General features: G+C 42.8%; 1 protein-coding gene across 5 annotated transcripts in view; it reads left to right on the forward strand.

Moving 5' to 3' along the window:
* The first annotated feature begins 3,190 nt into the window (after positions 1-3,190).
* Positions 3,191-15,928, forward strand: part of LOC119969053 (zinc finger X-chromosomal protein-like) — a 46,737-nt gene continuing 33,999 nt past the window's right edge. Inside the window, exons 1-2 of one of the 5 annotated variants that reach the window (XM_038802231.1) lie at positions 3,191-3,894; positions 15,835-15,902. The gene's annotated coding sequence lies outside the window, so the exon portion shown is untranslated. Of the gene's footprint in view, positions 3,895-4,014; positions 4,306-15,834; positions 15,903-15,928 lie in introns of those variants that run through there. The other 4 variants (XM_038802227.1, XM_038802228.1, XM_038802229.1 and 1 more) reach the window with 4 other exon arrangements.

Raw genomic sequence — 15,928 nt, forward strand, 5'->3', positions numbered from 1 at the left:
CTGTTTGTGTTTAGCATTTGCTTGTTTGCTTTCGGGGAGGTAGCCTGGAGTTTAGGAATCGTCTTTGTTTGGGTGGGGGAGGATAAGGTCAGCAGGGAGGGCATTATTCAGGGCAGGGGGCACTGTGGTAGGCAACCAGGACGTGCAAGCCAGCCGAAAGGGGGGGGGGGGGGGGAGAGACTATTTTGTGGGCCGGGTCTGCGGGTTGCATCCGCCATGAAGCATGGTGCGGCTGCTGCAGACCGCCGCTGTGCGCATGCAGAGCCAGGACCTGGCAACACTCCAGGCTGCTGGACCACCCCCCTGGAACAGGGAATCGGTGGGTGTTTTGCGCCAGTTCTCCTGGCGTAAAACACCATCGTTTTCACGCTGACGTGGGGGATTTGGTTTCCAGAACAGAGAACCCAGCCCAAGATCTGGGGTTGTGAAAAATTGGGAGATTCAGGGCAGGAATGGTTGCAGGCCTAGCCACGATAGTGGGGGAGGAAGTGGACCCAGACCATTTGGTGGCAATATTTGGGGTTTCAGAGAAGCCGGAGCTCATGGAGAGGAGGAAGGCCGATGTTGTGGCCTTTGACTCTCTGATTGCCCGGCAGCTAATTTTACTGGAATGGCGGTCGACATCGCCACTGGGGCAGGGGCTTGGTTGGGTGACCTGTACGACTTGCTGCGTTGGAGAAGATAAAGTCTGAGTTAAGGGGCTCAACAGAGGGGTTTGAGAAAAAGTGGGGGATGTTTGTGACCATGTTTATAAGAACATAAGAACTAGGAGCAGGAGTAGGCCATCTGGCCCCTCGAGCCTGCTCCGCCATTCAATTAGATCATGGCTGATCTTTTGTGGACTCAGCTCCACTTTCCGGCCCGAACACCATAACCCTTAATCCCTTTATTCTTCAAAAAACTATCTATCTTTACCTTAAAAACATGTAATGAAGGAGCCTCAACTGCTTCACTGGGCAAGGAATTCCATAGATTCACAACCCTTTGGGTGAAGAAGTTCCTCCTAAACTCAGTCCTAAATCTACTTCCCCTTATTTTGAGGCTATGCCCCCTAGTTCTGCTGTCACCCGCCAGTGGAAACAACCTGCCCGCATCTATCCTATCTATTCCCTTCATAATTTTAAATGTTTCTATAAGATCCCCCCTCATCCTTCTAAATTCCAAGGAGTACAGTCCCAGTCTACTCAACCTCTCCTCATAATCCAACCCCTTCAGCTCTGGGATTAACCTAGTGAATCTCCTCTCCTTTGAGGAGCTGTTCGTCGCAGGGGGCAAGGGAGAAGTTGTACAAACTGTTGATTGTTAGGAAGTATGCCTCCCGGGGTGTTTATTTGCTGTAACCTGTTGTGATGCATGTTCGTAATAAAATATGTTTAATACGAAAGCTTGTACCAAAATCTAGATATAATTGGCTTATACGTATAACTAAAGTGGCAATGCAGCCCTAAAAAACTCACATCTTAGCCACTCCTCCTTCCAGCATATTGATTTTGGGGTGGCACGGTACATCGCACTGCTGCCTCACAGCACCAGGAATCCGCGTTTGATTCCGACCTCGGGTGACTGTCTGTGTGAAGCTTGCACATCCTCCCTGCCCTGTTTGCGTGGGTTTCCTATGGGTGCTCCAGTTTCCTCCCACAGTCCAAAGATGTGGTTAGGTGGATTGGCTATGCTAAAATACCCCTTAAGGTGGGGTAACAGGAATGGGGTGGGGGATTGGGCCTAGGTTGGGTGCTCTTTCGAAGGGTTGCTACTGACTCAATGGGCCAAATGGCCTCCTTCTCCACTGTAGGGATTCTATGAAATTTTCACTCTAAAAGCGTACTCCAAACCCACCAGGTTTATCCAAGATATCCTCCCTCAGCCTCTGCACTGACTTGGGAGTGAATTCAATCCTTCACATCTCTCCTTTGACTTCACCAGTCTCAATTGCCCCTTTCACATCTCCTTTTATATAAACTGTCTTACTCGCATTATAAGCCCAAACCTAAGTTTGACATCTCCAGTGGCCGCGCTACTCCATAGCCATGCTCACCATCAAAGCTATCTACAATAAAACGTTGTATTCCTCAACACATCCACCCCATTTCAATATACTTCCTCTGTATCCAGCTCTGGAAAAGATTCTCTCTGAAACCATTTATCAAGCTAGATTTTGGATCATTTTTCCCATACTTATGCAACTGATTTCTTCAACCTATTGGGTACCTTAATTCCTAATAAAGTTTACACTCTTCCGTCCCATTTATTTCCTTGGTATGACCTCCATCTTCATTCACTCTTGTCTTGTAAACTTGACTGTATCAAATAGATTCACCATTCATCCACAAGCTGATGAACAAAGTACTCAGGTCTGCAAAATTGCTTGCTTCCTGGAGAGCAAAGATAATCCACAGCATATTTTCTCCAATACCAACAGCCTCCTTAAACGTACATCTCCCATCATCACTTCAACAAGTGTAAGAAAATCATCACAAAAATCAATTCACCTCCCCGGACTTTCACTCTGAACCCATGTTTCCCTACCATTTCTTCCCACGCTGACTCCAAGCCCAATTTGATTACGTGATCCATCTTCTGTTCCCAACCTAATTCAATTTAAACTGCTTGCCACACAATATGCAGCTGGTACATTAGTTAAAATTATAAACGTTTTGTTTGCTACAGGTACCATACCCCCACCCTTGCAAAACCCTAATCACTACCTTCCATGCTGTCTTTTCAAATGAACATCCCATCTGAATCATTCCAATCATGTTTCTGCCCTTAACAAGAGCACCAGAGCAGCATATTTTGTAATTCTAACCACAGTACATTATATCTCCCCTCATTCTCTTAACAGACTTCTCTCACTTCCAATTCTGCCCTGGCTCAACTGATCTGCTTTTCAAACCCTCATTTGGGTCTCTGTCACCTCCAAACTTGAATGGCTGGCCTCCCATTTACTCTCCGCCTACCCTCAAACTTGAGGTCAATGTGGGGGTGGGTGAAGAGAGATTAAATATTGGGTTTATGTATGACTCTCTTCAATTTAATCATGTGCTATCATCCATCACGAAAGGTGGTACGGAGGCGGTGGGATATCACTTAAAAATATGGGAATTAAGCTTAGGTTAATTAAAATGGTGGACGGAGGAATGGAAAATGGCGGGCGCGGGTTTGTTAATGAAGATGAAGGAAGTGAACCCATTTCCCCGGCACGGGGACAAAACAAAATATACACAAAGGAGCCGGGTGCCTGGACCAGCTGCTTTAGTGCTCGACTAACCGAGATTATTCTCCCTACAACCCGGTCGGCTTGTTGAGTTTTGGAATGCCGGTTCTTTTCACACACGCACATTTTAAACTCCTCCGTCTCTACAAAAGATTTAGACGAACCGATCCCTGCGCTGGGGTGGGCTACCATTTCACTTATAAAGCGGGGTTTTAGCTTCTGACAAGTTGCAGCCGTACGAACACGCGCGTTTCAATTCATCATTCTGACCCGCGAAAAGGAGAGAAAAATAAAATCGACGAGCTCGCCCAGCTTCGGCCGCGGGCAGAGTCCCGGGGCTTGGGTTGAGCGGCCGCCGCTGATGGGGACGTTAAATATCTGCGTTTTTTTGCTGCTTTCCCAGCTCTGGCCTGACCACACTTGCTTCTTCCGCATTTTCCTGGGGGTTAGGCTCTGACGTTACGTATTACGACGGCGGCGGGAGCGAGGAGCAGAGTCGAGTCGAGTCAGCCCCTCCTCCTCCTCCCCGCAGCCATCAAACAACAAAGCCTGATTGGCAGGGCTAGGCCCGACCCGACCCTCCAGCGCTCGGCCCAGCCAGGAAAGGCTGAGCCTGCCAGCCAACAAGGGAAGCGAAACGTCCCGAAATCGGGCCACCGGCGGCCAGGCTGACTCACCAGGTAAGGGCAAGGGCGCCGCCGCGGCCGCTGGGCCATCTCTCTCCGGGACCGCTTCCCCTGGCGGGGGGCAGCCGGCGGGCGCTCGCGCGGCAGCTCGAGAGCGGCCGTTAGGAGCAGTGGCGGTTGGTAGGCCGCGAGGAGGCCGCACTTAGGCCACGAGGGTTTCCCCCGTCGTGTTGAGCTTTAGGAAGGCCTCGGTGGAAATTTGTCCTAGTTAATTTTAAAATCAAATCGTTCAAGGGAGAGTGGGATCCGAGGCGAAGAGGTGGCGGCGGGCTATCTTTCCTTTTGTGTTTGAGGGAGATGTCGGCCAGAAGGAGCTGCCGCAAAGGAACATTGTGTGGCTCATGGCGGAGACAAAATGTCGGCTGGGGGCAGGGTTGGAGGAAAGCGTCCAGCGCCATCTTGGCGGTGAGTGGTTTTCTTTTTCCTTTCACTGAGGGGCAGCATGGAGTCTCTTCCAACTCCCTCCTCCAACCGGCTCCCGAGTCACCTTTTGTTTTCCCTCCCCTCGACTCCGAGAGGAGAGCAACTCCGCGGTCGGGTCACTTCAAAGGGGGGAAAAAAATAATGGAAAAAAAGTCCCGCGCTTTGCGCCGTGACCGGATTTTAAATTCGACAGACGCAGCCGTTACTTTGCGCGCGAATTTTTTCTCCTGCGGTGTTTTGGTTTTTTCTTCCCCCCCCCCCCCCCCCCCCCCTCCCCCCTCCCCCCTCCCCCCTCCCTCTCCCTCCTGGCGGTGTGGGTCGCTTTCTGAGAAGCGGCGTGCGGGGCTCTTTCGACTGTCCAGTGCAGACTCGGTGGGCCGAATGGCCTGCCGCAGCAGTGTAAAGATTGTGTGAATCCTGTGCTGTCCGCCATTTCCATCTTCATTGTCGTCATCGCCTGACAGACACTGCGGCAGCTTTCTTTCTTTCCCGCTCCTTCCTCTCCATCAACACTACCGGTTTCATAATGCTCGTCTAGCCGTTTTTCGCATTTAGCGCTCCTCTCCCATGCAGTGAATTGAACGCTTTTAAGCAACAATGTCACCTTCCCAAAGTACTTTTTTGGGGCTGGTTATTTACGTGACCGGGAGAAGTAAGCTCAGCTTTAAGCCTTGGGTTTGAAACGTTCAGGAAACCTTGTTTTCCGATTTCTGATTGGGGGGTGGGTGGGGGAGAAAAGCGGCTCTGACTTTTAAAAAAAAAACACGTTCCGTACATTCAGTTTACTAATGCATGACAGGCGCTCTCCGTGTTTTCAGACAAATTTCTCTCTGGAGGGACAGAGGAGCCACCTCATTATCCATCTGCAAAGTAATTCCAATAATTCTGGTTTGATTATTTTAAACGACTATTTGCATTTTTTTTAAGAAAAACGTGAATGCTCGCTCTCCAGTTTACTTTTTTTTTAAAGTTCTAAGATGTTGGAACTTTTCCTGTGGAAACGAGTACCCAATATCAGCTTCAGATACTCATTTGCATCTCCTGCTTTGCTTAATCATGTGGGCTCACACTTCGAGCAACTGAATTGAGACCAACCGAGTTCATTTTGTTCAGAGCTTGTAGAGCTGAGATATTACTCCGCATCCTTCGTTTTTCTCAAGTGTGGGCCGAAATTAGCGGCACTAGTCAGTGATCGCAATTCAAAAAAATCTTCATACTTTATTTCTTTTTTAAAAATGTTCAAGAATGAAGAAAAGGCCTTGGTTTTCCAAATTTTCTGTACAGTTCAGAAAATTCTTCATTCTGCAAGCATTCCCATAGAATCCCTACAGTACAGAAGGAGACCATTCGGCCCGTCGAGTCTGCACCAAAAGAGCAGCCTAACTAGGCTCACTCCCATGTCCTGTCCCTAAAACCTTACCTAACTAGCATATCTTTGGACACTCGGGGGCAATTTTTAGCATTGGCAATCCACCTAATCTACACATTTTTAGACAGGGAGGGAACTCCACAAAGCACCCGACGGAAACCCACGCAGATATTGGGAGAACATGCAAGCTTCACAGTCACTCGAGGGCGGAATCAAACTTGGGTCCCTGGTGCTGTGAGGCAGCAGTGCTGACCATTGTGCCACCATGCTGCACTGTGGCTCAAGTTATCTTACATTCTCATTGTTTTCTTTCGACAAACTGCATATATTTAAAGAGAACTGCATTTTTAAGCATATGAAAGAACCAGAGCATAAAATTTGGATTTGTTTATTGTCACATGTATTGAGGTACCATGAAAAGTATTTTTCTATGAGCAACTGAAACAGATCATTTAGTACATGAAAATAAAACAAAAAGAACCTACATAATAGGGCAATGTTACGCAATGTAAATACGTAGACTTCTGCCGACCATATGTTGCTATGATTTTACGATGAGTTGAAAGGTCCTCAAAATTCAGCATCTGTTTTGCCAATTTCTTCAGCAAGAGAACCTGTGAAGATGGCCCAGGTTCCATGGGGCATTATTAAATGGCCTGCACAAAAGATCTAATAGCAGTAGCAATTGCAAATTTTAAAACTGCACAAGTTTACATAGATACATAGAACATACAGTACAGAAGGAGGCCAATCGAGCCTGCACCGACCACTTAAGCCCTCACTTCCACCATAACCCCTCCTCACCTTTTTGGACACAGGGCAATTTAGCATGGCCAATTCACCTAACCTGCACGTTTGTGAACTGGGAGGACACCCAGAGCACCCGGAGGAAACCCACGCAGAAAAGGGAAAAACGTGCAGACTCCGCACAGATGTGACCCAGCGGGGAATCGAACCTGGGACGCAGTGCTATCCACTTGTGCTACCGTGCTGCCCAATTTAGAATTTACATTATTGGGATGTAGAGAAGATACCTGGAGCAGGACGGTGAACAAAGCAGAACACCAGTAATAGGACTGGCAGCAACAGAATTTGGAGCACAAGAGTCAGCAAGATCAGTAGAGATATGAAAATCCATGACAAGAAAAATATAGTTAGCTTTTTATAGAAAATCCCTTTTGAGAGATAAATTAATATTATGGTGTTTCCAACGTGATTACTGACTTAATGAGTTATGAAAGTCCACCTTGGTCATATAATACCCTAAATAGTTTGGTGTATATTCTCTGGGGAGGGCGGCATATGGGGCAGTGGTTAGCACTGCTGTCTCATGGCGCCGAGAACCTGGGTTCAACCCCGGCCCCGGGTCACTGTGTGGAGTTTGCACATTCTCCTCGTGTCTGTGTGGGTCTCAGCCCCACAACCCAAAGATGTGTCAGGTAGGTGGATTGGCCCATGCTAAATTGTTCCTTAATTGGAAAAAAGATTTGGGTACTCTAAATGTAAAAATGTTCTCTTTGGGCATGAAGTTAAAAAGTCTATGTGGGGAAATAGGACTGTGAATAGAGATCTGCAATAGATGTGTTTGGCCGAAGTTCCGCACATGTTCCCATGTCACAGAATTGTACACCATATGTTGCTATGATTAGCAGTTGCTTTTATTGCAAATGCTGAAAATGACTGCTTCCTTGGAAATTAATAGGTATGTAGTATCAAATGGGCAGCATGGTAGCATAGTGGTTAGCACAATTGCTTCACAGCTCCAGGGTCCCAGGTTCAATTCCCGGCTTGGGTCACTGACTGTGTGGAGTCTGCACGTTCTCCCTTGTGTGTGTTTCCTCTGGATGCTCCGGTTTCCTCCCACAGTCCAAGGATGTGCAGGCTAGATGGATTGGCATGCTAAATTGCCCTTAGTGTCCAAAATTGCTCTTAGTGTTGGGTGGGGTTGTGGGCTTGGGTAAGGTGCTCTTTCCAAGAGCTGGTGCAGACTCGTTGGGCCTCCTTCTGCACTGTAAATTCTATGATCTATGACGATCAAATGCATGGATTGTGGTTTTGCCGGAATATTTGTTGCAACTGAGATTGAGTTTAAAGCTCTTTTAGCTTGTGGCAACAGAGGAAATTTGAACTGTATCTTCCATCTACCTTATAAAGCTCTTTTAGCTTGATACAAACCTAGAACACTTGAAATTGTTTCTAAAGAGCTTGATGTGCCAAAAGTAATTTCAATGATGAAGTGCGTTATACTATTAATGCTACCAAACAGGAGCTTCATGAGTACATTGGTTCTTAATTACAACTGTATGCGGCATGGTATCCTGAAAACTAACTTATCCATGCTAAGGTAGATGGAAGGTACAATTCAAATTTCCTCTGTTGCCACTTGCAATTTTGCATGGTGGGGCACCTGATGAAGCCAGTGGACTGCTATTCATGTAAACTTTCATTTGCCAATAATATATATCAGCTTTGGCAAGAAAAAAAATGGAGGTGCTTTTTTAAAAACAAAATGCAATCTTTAATGCATGATTTGTACAAAGACTATTTTATTTCATTGTCTGCCTTCACTTATTTTCACTTACCACACAGACATTGGTGCTGAGCTACTGAGTTAACTGGTCTCAGCAAAGGTGGGTACAGCTGCCATAATGCCTCAGGTTAAGAAAATAAATACTCACAGCACTCCTGTATGACCAACTCATAATTTGATAACCTGCATGGAACCATACCCATTAAAAGTATCATACGTACAAAATTCTGCACCATGTTTCCACTCAGAAACAATTTCAAGTGTTCTAGGTTTGTATCAAGCCAAAAGAGTTTTAAACTCAATCTCAGTTGCAACAAATATTCCAGCAAAACCACAATCCATGCATTTGATCGTCTCAGAAACTAATCTATAAATCATCAAGTGAAATCTGTAGGGGTGGGGATGAATCACCCAAGAGTTAAAAATTGCATCGGGAGGGCAGCAGTGTGGCACTGCTGCCTCACGACGCTGAGGTCCCAGGTTCAATCCTGGCTCTGGGTCACTGTGGAGTTTGCATACTCTCCCCATGTTTGTGTGGATTTCGCCCCCACAACCCAAAGATGTGCAGGTGGATTGACCATGCTAAATTGCCCCTTAATTGGTTTAAAAATGAATTGGGTGCTCTAAATTTAAAGAACAATTTCCATCAGCACAGAGCTACTATTGAAACGTAGTCAATATTATATTGTGGGTATCAGAATTAAAGTGAATGTAACTAGAGGAGGGGATTAAGTGGAGAATTCCAGTCCTTTTCCATCAAGGATTCCTGGATCATCAGTGCGCTAACAGAAAAATAAATGCATTTTTCAAAGTTTGTTGAGCACTTTGCTCGCATCTTTGTTTCTATTGTAATTTGAGAACCTGCATTTTGCTAAACAAAGAGACATAATAAAAAAAATTAGCATCTCAGTTCCACCACTGGAAAAAATGTTTTCAGTGGTTGCTCTTCATTGTTTACATTGGTACTTGGATAGGGTGGCGCAGTGGTTAGCACTGCGGCCTCGCGGTGTTGAGGACCTGGGGAGTTTGCACATTCTCATCGTGGGTTTCACCCTCACAATCCAAAGATGTGCAGGGCAGGTGAATTGGCCACTCAAAATTGTCCCTTAGTTGAAAAAGAAATTAGATACTCTAAAAAAAATTTTAAAGCTTTTTTGGAAACCCGGAGATTATATATTTCTGTCAACAGTATTTGCCCAGGAAAGAAATGAAGGTTTGGAACCTGAAACTATTTTATGTACAAGAAGGCAGCACAGTGATTAGCACTGTTGCTTCACAGCACCAAGAACCCGGGTTCGATTCCCGGCTTGGGTCACTGTCAGTGCGGAGTCTGTATATTCTCCCAGTGTCTGCGTGGGTTTCCTCCGGGTGCTCTGATTTCCTCCCGCAAGTCCCGAATGACGTACTTGTTAGGTGAGTTGGGACATTCTGAATTCTCCCTCTGTGTACCTAACAGGCGCTGGAGGATGGGGACTAGGACATTTTCACAGTAACTTAATTGCAATGTTAATGTAAGCCTACTTGTGACACAATTAAAGATCATTATTTGGTGATTTGAGACACTTCACTCAAATTTACTCACTTTTTGACCCCGATTCAATGCTTCACTTTGTCATTACTATACAAAGAATTCCAGATTTACTGTAACTATATTCCCATGTATCAGAATGTACATGCCCTCTGTTGGTAACAAAGGATTTCTCAGTCTGGTAAATAATCTTACTGCTGAAGAAACGAGAACAAGAGTGCCATCTAGTACCATCTGTTCTTCCTACAAGTTCATAAACAGATTTACTATTATACAAATTAAGGATGGGCAATGAATGCTGGACTAGCCAGCAATGCCACATCGTGTGAAAGAATAAAAAGTTTTATACGCCACAATTGAATTTTTGAATAAAAAGCTAAATATTATAGCTGCTGGAATTTGGAAACAAAACAGGCCAGGCAGCATCTACAAGAACAAAACGGTTGTCATTTCAAAAGAGTTGGAAAATATTATATAAAAGCAAATTACTGCGGGTGCTGGAATCTTAAACCAAAGAGAAAATGCTGAAAAATCTCAGCAGGTCTGGCAGCATCTGTAGGGAGAGAAAAGAGCTTATGTTTCGAGTCCATGTGAGCCTTTGTCAGGGTCATCTGGACTCGAAACAGATGCCAAACCTGCTGAGATTTTCCAGCATTTTCTCTTTGGTAAATGTTATAGATGAATGGTACGATCAAGGGTCTACACCCATTGCTGACATGCAAGTAGTCCCAGCATTTCTGTTTATTTCCAATTTTGGTGTCACTTAAACTCTTATGGGCAAATTGTAGTCAAAAGAATGTTTTCCCTCTTAGTATCTATCGACAAACATTGTCAATTTATAGCTGCAGATGGTTAGATTTGTAATTACTACATTTTTAAATCTTAGTTTCAAACTGTTAGGAATTTGTTAAAATCACTAATAGGATCTTGTTTCCTCTGAGGTTTACCTCAACGTTTTGGAATAATGGTGGTTGCCGTTTTAATGACATTGCAGCTTTTGCCTGTCTTGGTTCCCTGCCCGTTCAGCATTGGCAGTACATGTTAATGGGTTGACATGCCTTTCGAGATGGTGCAAAAGGCTTTAGAAATATTATCCCTCTATTATGGTACCAATATTAATTGTCGTCTTCTTTTCAAATGTGAATTGCATTCAATTTTCTTCTGTTACACAAGTATCCTTTTCAAAATCCACCTGAAACTTACCTCTGAAGAAAATATGTTTTTTTTTAAAAAAAAACAATTTTCAGCAATGGGTGTTGTAAAACCTTCCAATTGCCGTAATAAGCAAGAAAGGAACATGTAGATTGCTTAATCAAGGAGCTCCAGCCACGTTAGATTCCGTTCATAGATAGATACAAACACCTATACAGAGCTGTGTTTCCAAATAAGCCACCATGCCCTCCTCCGCTCCAGGTTAGTTCAGAAAACCCTAAGATTGACTTGTCTGCAGCTTCATGTCTGAAGACTCAAGTGTATACATTGCACTGCTGCCTTATTTGCCCACCACAATATTTGGCCAGACTGTCACTTCTCTCTGCAATGTTGAGTGCAGCTCCTATTTCAGGGTTATTCTGGAGGCTAACAAGAAGTCTGGACCTCTGACCAGCTGACTGTCTATTCCTTTTGACAATCTTGAATCTATGGCCCTTTGTTTTTGATCACTCAATTACTGGACACCGCCTCTTTCTGTGCACCCTGTGCCAGAAGTCTGTATGTTAAAGCTCTCAATATCACCTTGTAACCTACATTAACCTAACAAAAGCCTTTCCTTGGTAAATGTATTTCTTCAGATTAGGCAATGCCCTAGTGAATCCGAGTTGTATCATCTCTAATGTTTCAGTATGCTTCTAGAATGGGACCTAATACATTGCAATCTAACTGAGATCTTAAAGTTTTATATAGGTGCAACTTCCAATGTTCCCTAACATGTGCCAATGTACCTCTGCTCTTCCACGGTATCAAACATACTTCAATTTAGAGTATGCCAGTAATTTTACCAAAATGCAGCACCTCACATTTGTTCAAACGTAGAAATTGAGAATGCGCGAGGGAGAAAAAAGCTGGTTACCAACATCTGTTTTTGTAATTTGAAAATGAAATGAAAATCGCTTATTGTCACGAATAGGCTTCAATGAAGTTACTGTGAAAAGCCCCGTGAAAAGCCCTGTGAAAATTTTATGAGATCAGTAAATATTTTATTGAACAATTGTATATTTATTTATATATTTTGATATATATGGTACTAAAACACACAATAATATTTTGAGATTAAATAATCTTAGAAAACATGACATTTGTAATAATGTTAATGAATATGGGTCGAACTAATTCACAAAGGTGCATACTGTAGCCAGTTTACTTGTCTTGGTCTAATGAAACCATTTTGAGATAACATTTTCTGACAAGACGACTTTAGTTATTTATCATGTGGAAAATGGTGTATGATATTGATTGGAGAATTTCTAAAAAGGGAGATAAAAATATGCTAAATATTTCACTATTAGTGCAGTCAGTATCTTCAGAAATAAAAATAACTTGTGAAGTGGAAGCTATAAAAGAGAAGACCGATTAAAAAGCAACAGCTGTCATAGCAAGTTTGCGAACGTGGCCTGCTTGGTTGAAGGCTAAAGTAGAACTGCATCGAGTAGCCTCATGCATGCATGTGATTGGTTGGTTCAAAATGGATCTTGCAATTCCATGTAACTGTTCACTTGAATTAACAAATCCTTCGTAGTGATGTTGCCTATAATGCAACAGCTTGAGGTTTATTTGGGTTACCATGTTAATTTTGTCTGTTTATAAATGAGGATTTAAGAAATATACTAAATTTAAGAACGTTGCTAGCCTATTCACCAATATTGCACTGAAGGAAGCCATAGGTATTTGCTCTGCAGCACTGTATCATGGCAATCTAGACCTGCCACCATTAGGCAAATCAGCATTCATCGAGCTTATGAATTTGGCAACTCACTCATTTGAGTTTCGCGAGAATTACATCATCTATACCCAAATAGATGTTATCATGGAACACCTCTAGGTCCAGCTCTCCCAAACAACTTTGTTGGGTTGCATATAAACGTGTCTTCGATGGGATAACACCTATATTCCTAGCCTTTGAATATTTCCAATATGTGGATAATACATTTGCTATATTTCAGTCCGCGACTGCATGTAATAATTTCCTTGCATATCCATAATGGGCTCCTTTGAAATTCAGCAGTCAAATTAATTCCCCTTCTTGACGTACTAATTGAGAAATCTGTTTGAGGGCACAGTTTCCCAAACGCCTATCGTTACTGGTCAATGCTCGTTGCAATTCTTGCAGTTCCACAAGTTATAAGATTGGCCTTATCGGCAGCCTTGAAGATAGGACTCCAGCCATTTTGCTCACCGTGTAAGCTGAAATAGGCTACAACATAGACATCCTACGGGATAATGGCTAACCTAATCAGATAATTTTGCGCCGTACATCGTGCAAACCCATGAGTGGGCCTAAGGCCATCACCTTTGGCCCTGAAAAGTGCCCGTGTACCTTATTACCCTGGAGGAACAAGGTATCTCAAACATTTGAGCAACAGTGAAGCTAGCTGTTTCACTCTGCTACTATGCAGTAGCAACATGGGTAACATTTGCCACTAATAGGATGCTATTGTCAACCCAAAATGACGTTCTGCGATCACACAAACGAGTAACATAGTATATGAATTTCAATGCTAGGTATGTAGGCCATATGTCCCAAAGACTGGTGGATTGTATCAAAGAGTTGTCCCTTCAGCTGTTCGCAGTGGGCAGGGTACAGACTGTACCCAACCAGCCCATGCTTGCAAAATGCAAAAGTGTCCAACATTAGATGTGATTATCTAATTGTACAACATTTGCTAAATAATCAACAGTATGCTAAAAATTACACTGACAACCAATTTAAGATTGTCAGCGTAATTGTATTTTGCGTGTACTTGAAGCTACGTATATTAATGCAAATTGCCATGGTCTTTGCAGACAAAGAACATGTACGTGCATTGTGACTGTTTCAGCGAAACAAAATAAATGACAGCCATTCGCAGGTTCATTTCTCAGGGCAATGCCTTGGCCAATCTGAGTCAAGATTCCGTTTTACATTTCAAACGATGTTTGGGATGTAACTAACTATCAGTCACCATCAATTTGCTCATTTCTCACGGCAACTCCTCTAACAATTAGAATCCACTTGTCAACCAATCGGTGCTCTCGCACAGTATTTTGTTGTATAAATTTAGGGTACCCAATTCTTTTTTTTTCCCAATTAAGGGGCAATTTAGTGTGGCCAATCCAGCAACCCTGCACATCTTTGTGTTGTGTGGGTGAGACCCATGTAGACATGGGGAGAATGAGCAAACTCCACACGGACAGTGACCCGGGGCCGGGATCAAACCCGGGTCCTCAGTGCATGAGGCAGCAGTGAAAACGACTGCGCCACCGTGCCATCCCATTCTCACACAGTATAAATTTGTTGTTTCCTCTCACATATGTATTTTTGCAAACTGTCCTGATGGGTGCAAGAAAAAAAGCTTTGACAAAAAAAATAATATTTTTATTCGGCAATACTCAAGTTCTGTACCGCCAAATGACAATTTAAAAACAATGTGACCTTTTCATTTATTACAATCCCACTTGTTCATGAATCTGTTCATCTCCCTTCAATATCTTTATTACTTGGTGACTAATATCAAGTTACCTAATTTGAATTAAATACAAATGATTGTAATAAAGAATAGTTAAAATTGCAGAATGTTGCAATAGATTATTGGAATGTTAACACCAAATATAGGATACCAGAAATACAACTATTACTTCTTTGCTTTATAAATCTTAGTTGCGGCAGACATTGTGGTACTTCCTTGGTGTGATAACAACGTCACAAGGTCCAAGTTTATGTGATCCAAAGCCACAACTATTTTATTAGTCCTTTTATTATGCAGCTTGCTTATATGCTGTTCAGCTTTACAGTATTTTGGCAAATGTACAAATTCTCTTCAGAGAAGTAATAACTGTTTAGCCAGATAACTATCTAATCAGAATTGTTGTTAAAACTAGCAGTTAGAATTTGATCAGTGTTATTGCAATTGCCTGCCTTGGCTCACTGATAAGGCATTTTTCCTCGGGGTCAGAATGTCGCAAATTGGGATTCTAGAGACTTGAGCAGATGATCTGGAATCTAGCCTGACACATCAGTGCAGTACTGAAAAAGAGTGCTGCACTGTCGAAAGAACCATTTTTCAAATAAAATGTAAAACTGAAGCACAGTCTCTGTTTTAAGCAAACAATCTTCGCCTGGGTACTTGCAGAAGGGTCGGGAATTATTCAGCTTTGTCCTGGTCAATATATATCCCTCAACTAATATACTGTCAATATCTCATTAATGTTTATGTGCAAATTGGCTGTTATTTTTTGCACGTTACAACAGTGAATAGATTTTAGTTTTGAAACTGGATCTTCCAATCATAAATTCCTGATGATGGTCTACTGGTTAATTTCTCTGACTTTGAATTTTAATGGTGGGTAATTATTTAGTATTTGATTTGGTTGGTTAATGTTTGAGAAATCCTTTAAATCTTGTTGAAGGGTTCACCTTTATTAGGCAACCAGCCAGCAATAGATATTTAACCTGCATGTAGGTAGATGTTCCTATTGGCATATATAGGCACTGTTGGATTTGTCTTCAATTGTCAAAGAAATAAATAAAAGACTTGCATTAATTAATATTGTGCTTTTCACCATCTCGGGTCGTCCCAGAGTGCTTTGGAGTCACTGAATTATATTTTTAAGTGTAATCGCTGTTGTAATGCCGGAAACAATGGAAGGGATGTATTGTCTTTTCAGTTCCACTATATTTTAAAAACAATGTAGTCATCTAACCCCAAGTTCATTTAAACAAATTACTTTGAAATATTGAGAAGAATATTCACTTTTCTCTTTCAGGGCCCCCAAACAGAAAATGTTGATTATATGGTAACATTAAATACATAGATTCCAAAAGAAGAACATGTATGGTGAAATTGAATTGGACTTTATTTCCTTCTTTTAATTGCTGGCTCCTTCTTTTAGCTGCACCTGGATAAGCATGCTGTAATTGGTGATTTTCTTCTATGTGCAGTGAAAACTTGTTTTCAATGGTAAGTAATTAAAGTACGCAGGGAAT

This window comes from Scyliorhinus canicula, chromosome 7 (genome assembly GCF_902713615.1).
Source record: "Scyliorhinus canicula chromosome 7, sScyCan1.1, whole genome shotgun sequence".
Taxonomy (NCBI): Eukaryota; Metazoa; Chordata; class Chondrichthyes; order Carcharhiniformes; family Scyliorhinidae; genus Scyliorhinus; species Scyliorhinus canicula.